At 34.3% G+C, this 9,129-nt stretch overlaps 1 long non-coding RNA gene across 2 annotated transcripts; it reads right to left on the minus strand.

Moving 5' to 3' along the window:
• Window positions 1–3,987: 3,987 nt before the first annotated feature.
• LOC107012366 lies at window positions 3,988–8,203 on the minus strand. Of its 2 annotated transcripts, XR_001456019.2 has the most exons (5): window positions 7,888–8,203; window positions 7,658–7,788; window positions 7,218–7,340; window positions 6,861–6,951; window positions 3,988–4,268 (listed from the first exon to the last, which is right to left on the minus strand). It is a non-coding gene; the product is annotated as an uncharacterized LOC107012366 (long non-coding RNA). The 2 variants fall into 2 exon arrangements; XR_001456020.2 differs by lacking the exon at window positions 6,861–6,951 and having other exon boundaries at window positions 7,888–8,200.
• Window positions 8,204–9,129: the final 926 nt, after the last annotated feature.

Raw genomic sequence — 9,129 nt, forward strand, 5'->3', positions numbered from 1 at the left:
GGGTGGGGGGGGGGTTTACTTCAAGTGTGAGGTTATGCTTCTAGAAAACATCTAAAAAGTGAATATTCATCAACAGTAACATAATTTGATTGAGTCAAATGCTTTGTGAATCAGTTTCTTGTCAGTTTGAAACTTAGGCTGATAGTCACTACTATAAGAGCTGGTTGTGTCAAACTTTTTGGACTCATCTTTTCTCCTATTGGATCACTCACGAATGGTTTCTTACAGCATTTTTATCTTTGTTGTGATATTGTTAGATAACTTGTACTGATGACTATTAAAATAATATAACCATGTATATGACTTGTTTTTCCTTGTTAACGTCTGTCTATGCAGTTGGGATAAAAAATTAGGAGTTTCTCTGTTATCGTCACGAGTTGTTTTTCCCTCTCTTGGTATTATTTTCAATTTCTTCTGATCCAAGGGTTTACTTCAAAGTGGATGCTTGTATCCAAGCAGTTTGCAACTGACGTTTGAGTCTCTCTTTTGGTCTTCAAGGATACTGAAGAATTACTAGTATGATGTGTGTACAAATATTTGAAGTTTGTGCCAGCTCCTGAGAACTGACTTGGAAAGGTGGAAATGTCACTTGACATATATAACACTCCATCTTTGTGCCTTAACTCATTTTATCCCTTTGATGTTTACATGTTTATAAACAAGGACTTGAAAGAAGGTGCCATTTTCATAGATCGAATATTCAATAATTCTAGTTTCCTGAAATAGGTGTCATTTTTTCACTCTTATCTCAAATGGATGTATCTCCTCTTATAGAATGGTGTACTTTTGAGGATAAATGACAAAGACAGAAATATTACAAGGGATTGTAATGAGACGTTCATATAACTACAAACCAAGTGAGTTCGAAGAAAAAGATTCCCTTGTGATAAAATTTTGCGCTCTCCCCCTTCAGAAATTATTGTACATAATGCCATTAAATTAGGCTCCGTTGGAAAGAGGACAAACAACACTTCAAATATATATTTGAAATCTCACGAAATGTCAATGGTATGTAGTATTTTTAATCGTAAATATTTGTTCAAGGAAATGTAAAAGTTTTTCTCTAATGTAAACTTTGATGTAAATTTACGTGGGAGGAAATCCATATTATTGTATTCATTCATTAGGGTTGGATTATTGGAGGAAGACAAACTAATGAACTAATACAATTAGCACCTCTTATGGGACCCGATTCAATAGTTATTTTCAACATTTCCTTCTGACACATAAGAAAGTGGTCAAGTTTTATCCAGGTAAAAAGATTATATATTTCTTTGAATTCTCTTGCATCAATTCATACAAGATAATTAGGCCTTACGATCGACATACTACGTAAGCACTTCATTATACACATGTTAGAAATATATAGTCTCTTGTCATTTTCATTAGAATAATCAAGTACATCATTAGGTCTTAGAATTATGCCTAGTGCACAATATCATTTGAACCACATTAATATATCACACTTAGATCTTACATATCATAATTCATATGTTCATAATTATGACTTGAAGTCACAGTCGGTACTAACAAACACAAAGTGAATAAGAGCCACAATGATCTTCCTCTTCTCATGAGTTCCTTAACTTGTAGCCAACTCATTTAGTCAGACCGAGTCTTTCCCGGTTATTTAGTAGCATGCTAAAATAACGGATATCAAAACAAGCTTTGACTCATTGATTAGAGTTGTGAGGGTTCTAAAATATGTTTCAAACAAGGGTGGGGTGTTGTGCCACTCATTGCTCCCCAAATCACCGAAGGGCTGGTGGACCGCACCACTCAGTGCGCCAGGGTTGCCAGGTCTCTACCCTTCCGTCCTTCTTTTTGTATGCATTCCCTCGATTCCTACATGTGTTCTCTACTTGTTATTCACATTTAAAAAATCTTCATTAATCCTTGAGAGATCATGCATATCCAAGTCATAACTCTTGAATTCATAATTCAAAATTCAAGATAGAGTTAAGAGTAAAGTTCGAGGGAGTTCTTTCAAGTCATTTTGAGAAGTTTTTTTATAAATTTTAAAACTTGTTTTAAGACTTGAGTACTTGAGTATGAGGATGAGGAGAGTTGGGTTTCATTTTTCAAAATGAATATATGAGAACTAATTAAGTAGTCCCAAAAGTAAAGAATAAATGTTTTTACATTTAAAATGAGAGGAAACTTCGATTCCAAATGAGTTCATGAGGAGTTTTGAGCACCATCTCTTTTAAGAAAACCTTTTGAGTAATAACCTCAAATTTTGAAAATGAGGAAATGTTTTTAAACGTATGAGCATGAGTTATATTATTGGAAGTAGTATTGAGCACCGATATGAGGACGAGTTTAGAAAAATCAAAGTCCTCATAAATCATGTACGCCGACATGGGTAGAAAGGGTAATACTTTTAGATGATTCGTTATTGCTTTTAAGCATAACTTAGTAGATCCACTTAATTGAGGATGTCTTATACTCCGACAAGGTATAAGATAGTTCTGACAGCATGGGCGTGACGTATAGTGATGGTTGACAGTTAGAGAATTTTTCAAATAAGAGTAAAAGAGTTTTATTGTATTTTTAAATACATCGAGTTACTATTTACTGTTTTAAAAGCTTTCTTTATAATGCATCTTATTGTTGCTTTTATGTTGAACCGAGTTGAGTATTTCTGAGTTCTAGATCTTTGAGTCTCTTAAGTATACTTGAGTCTAGTTGAGGTGAGGTGAGCATGGGTTCCTTTTATCAGTTCAAGCTTGCAAGTTATGTTGAGTTTTCCCCTTATATGCTCGCATATTTCATGTATTGACTCCATTTGATCTGCATTATTTCATGATGCAGATACCGGTAACCAGAGTCATCAACAGAGATTCGTTGAACCACTTGCAGTTTGAGTTAGTTTTGGTGAGCCTTCTTGTTTTCGGAGGATTTTATTTACCTTTCAGTTTTGTTAGGATGTCATGGGTCTTGTCTCGACTTCAGTCATTTAGAGACTTTATAGATAGACAGTAGTAGTTGAGGAGTCTTTTGATTTCTCTTGTTAAATGTCTTAAAGACTTGAGTTGCTTATTTCTGTCTAGTTGAAAATTCTATTATATTTTTTGAGTTGTTTATTTGAGACTTATGAGTTAAAGCTTTACATTTAAGTTCATCTTATGTTGAGTAAGTCTTCTACTGAGAGTTGAGCCAGACAAAGGGTTCACTTGGTTCAGCAATGGTTCTTGAGTGTCGGTCACGCCCAGGGTGTAGGCTCAATTGGTGAAAAAGACGCGTTGTACTCTTTTTCTTAACCATGATTTTAACCCAATTGAATTTTCATGGTAAGATTTTTAACGAGGCAACATTCAAAGCTTATTAAAAGATGTGTACTATTTTTTTCACTAGGATTTTTTCCACAAAGTTTTTTCCTAGTAAGGTTTTAACGAGACATATTATCTCAGGACATCCAAGGGAGAGTATTATAAAATAATAAATTATCACTACACCATTTTAGGCCTACGGTCACCCTACTAAAGTGTAGCCTAAACTAGCAAAAATGTGGCCTTTGATAAAAGGGCTACACTTTTGGACTTTAGGTAACACTTTTTCAGGGGTGCCCAAATGAAGCGCTACCTTAGAGTTTAGGCAACACTTTTCAACTGTTGTCTTATCAGCTACATTTAAAAGCGTAGCCTAAAAGGCAAAATGGTCACACTTTTATGTACCTCAAATAGCAACATTTATATCTCATACAACTACACTTTTAAGTGTGGCCTTAGCTTCCTTATTGCCCACAATTCGTAAGTGTTGCCTTTTCTATATAATGTATGACAACAATTTTAAAGTGTTGCCTTTTCTATCTAATGTATGACAACACTTTGAAGTGTAGTCCCTGCCCATGTGATTACCACAATTTACAGTCCTAAGGCTACACTTTTAAGTGTGGTCATATCATTTTGGCTATAAATATATGCCACACAATTTCTAATTAAAAACACCAATATTATTTTGCAATAAATAATCTCAAGCATTAAATTGGCTCATAAGAAATTCAAATATATAGATATGCAATAAGCTTCAAAAGATAGTACGTCTTGTGTACTTACACATACTTATACAACTATTATAAATATGTGTACACAATTGTTCAAAAAGTACTCTTACAATAGTTCAATATATTCTAGCAAAGAATATATTTCACAAATCAAACATAATGTATTTAAACTTTTATAATAGTTCAAAAAATCTTCATAATCCACTTCAATGAGATCAAATTTACTTGTAGGGACCCTTCAAATTTGATCACCTCCATTTCCCTACACATTTAGAATTTACGACAAATCAGATTGCAACAATTATTGAAGAGGCAAAGAGTTCCACATTCCATATTGCACAACAGTTCTGCATTATAAGTTACAATTTACAAAAGCATTTTTGAATTTTATATTATTTCCTTCCAAAAAATAATGCTTTGGAAGGGACACTAAATGAGTCATCTTCTTGTTGAGTTGATATGAAAAAGACATCAAAAGTAGATGTTCAGCTATATGAATCATAGATGTTAAAGACAAGCATGTAACATAATAAAATAACTAGACATCAATTCAAAACTAGTTGCTTTAGCTATATGAATCCTCAATATTCATTTTCATTTCAGAACCTGATTAATTTCCAAATTCCAGGTTCTCAAATTTAAGATTTCAGATTTTTAGATTTCCAGATTCCAGATTTCAGATTTCCAAATTCCAGATTTTCAATTTCCAGATTTCAGATTTCCAAATTCCAGATTTTCAATTTCCAGATTTTCAAATTTCAACTTTTCCAGATTTCCAGATTTCAACTTTTCCAGATTTCCAGATTCCAACTTCATCGGGGGCATTTTGCAGCTTATGTTAGGAGATATTTCTCAAGTTTTTTGGGGATTCATTTCCAGCAGTCATCTTTAAGGAATCATCTACTGTATTGGGGTGACATCCAAGGCAACAATGTAGTCCACAAAATCGTTATTCACACACTTTATATTATCATTTGCTGGAATTTATGGAAAAAACAGATATTCGGCTAAGTATGGGAATAAGAGGGTCAGCAGTACCAGGGTCAAGTATTTGATCGTTAAAGATATTTATCACATGCTAAACACTGCATTTCCATAGATATAGTGGCCTATGCAGTGGACAGAAATAGGAAGAGGAAGTTATATAGTGGAGAAAGAGGGACAACCAAGTTTTAGAATAAACAACCAAGTTCCAGAGAGGTCTCAGGTTAATACTACAAGTCATGGTCAGAAATATTCCCTGCATTTACAAGATTTTACCTCAACTTAAATGTGGCTGAACCATCTTTGCCTACTACTCCTATAGAAGGGCAAGGACTGGGACTACTAAATATCAAATCCAAGGTATCAACAACTTGTTTCGAGAAGCTATCATCATATCCTATAAAACAAGTGGTGGTGTTGAAAATGCAAAACCTTGAACTTCTGGTAGAACAGAGGAATTGACAGAGAGCAAGAGTGAGATCGGATCGCTTCAGATAGATGAAACATTCTAACTAGATATTCCCAAAACAATCAAATTGACTGAATGTTATGGTGCAGAAAGGAGTTGGTGACAAGGCAGTGAACCAACTAGAGAAAGCAGTAAACTCCGAACTTGAAGCTACTGTAGCTAGACAAAGCCAAGCACAATTCCGAACCTCTAGCAAGCAAACTCTACAGGAAACACTGAAATCTACTCTGGAAGTCTTAGTGATCCCTGCCTTCAAGATGTGATGCAAGGCGATGTTTGAGCAAGTAAATTCAACATTTCAGAAAGACATTGCTGACCACACGGTTGTTGCACAACAACAATTTGATTCGGTGCATTCACCTTTGACAATTGCTTTGAGAGATGTCATCAATTCAACATCGGCAATGACACATACATTGAGCAGAGAACTTGCTGATAGTCAAAGACAGTTGCTTGCTCTTGCAGTTTCTAGAGCAAATTCCCAATCAACAAATCCACTCAACCACATGAATAATGGATCATTGCTACATGAAAAGATTGAGACACCTATAGATCCAACCAAAGAGATATCTAGACAGTTAGGGGAGCACAAGTATGAGGAAGTATTCACTGTAGCATTACAAATGAGTGATGTGTCAGTTGTGTCATGATTATGCTCTCAGGTAGATTAGCTGGGATTTTATCCTTGAATTCCCTCCCTCTGAGCCAAGGAGTGCTCTTTTCACTTCATAAGAGCCAAATATCCATGGTTACGAGCTATTCCTTTCCATTGTTCGGGGATGTTTGATCTACTTCAGCTGTATAAACCAAATCTTTACTATCACATAGTAAAGTGGTCTACACAGGGTAAGGTTGGGTAAACTGTAATACGGATGGCGCTAGCATAAGCAACCAAGGAGAGAGCTCTTATGGATTTTGTATTAGAGGAAGCCAAGGAGATCTAGTATACGCAGATGCACAAAGCATAGGCAACACAACAAACATGAAAGCTGAAATCACAGCAATTTGGAAAGCACTAAGTTACTGCAAGAGGTGTGGGATCACAAAGGTCATTTTAGAGACTGACTCGCTAACTCTCAAGAACATGATTCAACGAGAATGGAGGGTACCTTAAAGTTTAATCGAAAAGATAGAGTAAACGCATGTGATTATGGCGACAATTCAAATACATATAGTGCATATATTTAGAGAAGCTAATCAATTAGTTGCTTGCATCACAAACATAGCTATTAACCAAAAAGACAGGCAACAGTATCACATATTTCAAGATCTACCTAGTATAGCAAGAAAGATCTTAAACATGGATAAGCACCAGATACGAGCAATCAGAATAAGAACAAGGAAAATCTTAAACATCTGCAGAAATTAACATGAAAAACAAAGGAGGGACCACAGAGTCACCTATTTACAGAATCATTTGTGGCCAAGCAGGGGGAAAATTTGCGTTTACAAACCAACAACCCCCTCCAGAAGATAGACCGATATTTGATATCTGAGCAAATAAAAGAGATCCTCTTCAATGTGCAGATTATGACATATTACTCATGACGTAACACAACAAATCAAAATCTGATGGTTCTTTTCAGTGTGCAGATTGTGATATTCAACTATGTGTACTACTATTATTACAACAACAATAACATAAAACTAATGTAACCCAACGAGTGAGGTCTGGGGATAGAACAAATACACAATGTAATCACACAAGTGAAGGATAGAGTTAATATGCACAGGAAACTATGAGGAAAACAACATTACCTTTCTTCAGGCAGTGAACTGGAACGGGACGAGCAGGGAAACGATCTTCACCAAGAAACTTGAACACTAACAACGGATGAGAATTCCGGGCAGAATCACGAACTCGAACAAAGATTGGGAAAACTGATACGCGAAACGAATTAGAAAATGTGATACTCTTATCGCCACTTGACTCTCCCTGCCTTGAATGTGTTTCTATATATATATTTTAACTATTTTTTTTAGCTGCTCTAAATGTTTTTGCTCAAATAAATCACAACTTTTTTCCATTCCTAACAGTGAAAAAAGAGGTTTATATATGGAGGCTAAAATACGAGCTACACTCCCAACAATCAACTATGAAGCTAAAATACAAGTCACACTCCCAAAAATCGTATAAAAACACAAGAATATCAAAACAATAAAGCTAAAATTTAGACTTTCAGAATGAAATTTCTTACCTGATAAAACCTACTCCAACAAAATCTGTTTGAAATTGTGTTCTTCAGTGAGAAACTTGAGAGAAAAGTGTGACAGAGAGACTAATTAGCTTCAATTCATCATCTTGCCAACAACCCAAAAATATTCATTCCTTTTAAACACAAAACAAAAAAGCAAACACTTCAGCTAATAAGAAGACTGCTTTAGAACTAACACTTGACGAAATACGTATAGGAAAAGAGAATCGTACTTGCTCTTCAAAAAATTGTTATTTGGAGAAGACGACTTGAGATATGAGTTCTTTGATGACTGCAACTCTTCAACTCAACTCTTCAGCGTGTATCAGAAAGGAGAATCGGTTCTTCAGCTATCTTCACCTCTCTTCAGCTTGGTTCATCATCTCTTTGGTTCATCGAAAATCTGGATGAAAATGTGAAGGAGGAAAGCTGAACGAAGAAAGTGCAGTGAAAGAGTAAAGTGAAGTGAAAAAGTTAATGTTTGGTCATTTATTAATGTTTATTTTTTTTGGCCAATAAAAATGGGAGGGAGTGTTAAAAATATTGGAGGGAATATAAAATTTTAGTGAAATTTTTTAAGGCAACACTTATAAGGTGTTGTTTTTTCAATTATAAAAATGGGACATTTTAAAAGTGTGGCCATATATGTAAATAGACGTTGCCAATTATATCATATTGTAACAACACTTATAAAGTGTAGCTTACACCATTAAAGAGTAAACTAAAGTGTTGCCAAAATTATCGTAGCTAAAAGTTACAAATTTCAGCTACGCTTTAAAACGGTTCTCAAAACTACTTTAGGCAACACTTACAAGTGTAGTCAAGAATTAGTGTGGCCGTAGGCCTAAAATGGTGGTGTCTAGATGTCCACTACACTAAGAAGTTACTACATTACATTCCTTCATTACGAAGATAACCTGCACCTTTATGATCATTATTCTTATAACCTTTCATCTCCATAACTTCATCCGTTATATTCATGTTTAATGTCATGTTTATGATTAACCTTTTGTATGTCTCTATGTTACACTATAAATAGAAGCGTACAGGTTTATATTATATACATTTGAAGATTCGGTGAACACTTGAATACTTTGAAGAATAAGAAAAACTCTCATTTCTTATCTCTCTATTTCTATTGCTTTCATCTTTTATATTTCTTTTCTTATTTTGCTTTAATTTTACAACAATATTTACTATATCAATATTTTTTTTTGCGAAAAGGGCATGCTATACCCCTCAACTTTATCATTTAGATTTAATATATTATCGTTATAAAAATGTCTCCTATATGCCCTTACCATTATAAAAATGACTCGCACATACCCTAACTGTTACAGAATGATCTCACATGTACCCTTCATCTAATGGAACTGAAAAAACTAGTTATAGATTTACTTTTTTTTTTACTTTAATTTTTTTTAAAAATCATGTATGCACATATATATATATATATATATATATATATATATATA

Source organism: Solanum pennellii, chromosome 3 (genome assembly GCF_001406875.1).
Source record: "Solanum pennellii chromosome 3, SPENNV200".
NCBI lineage: Eukaryota > Viridiplantae > Streptophyta > Magnoliopsida > Solanales > Solanaceae > Solanum > Solanum pennellii.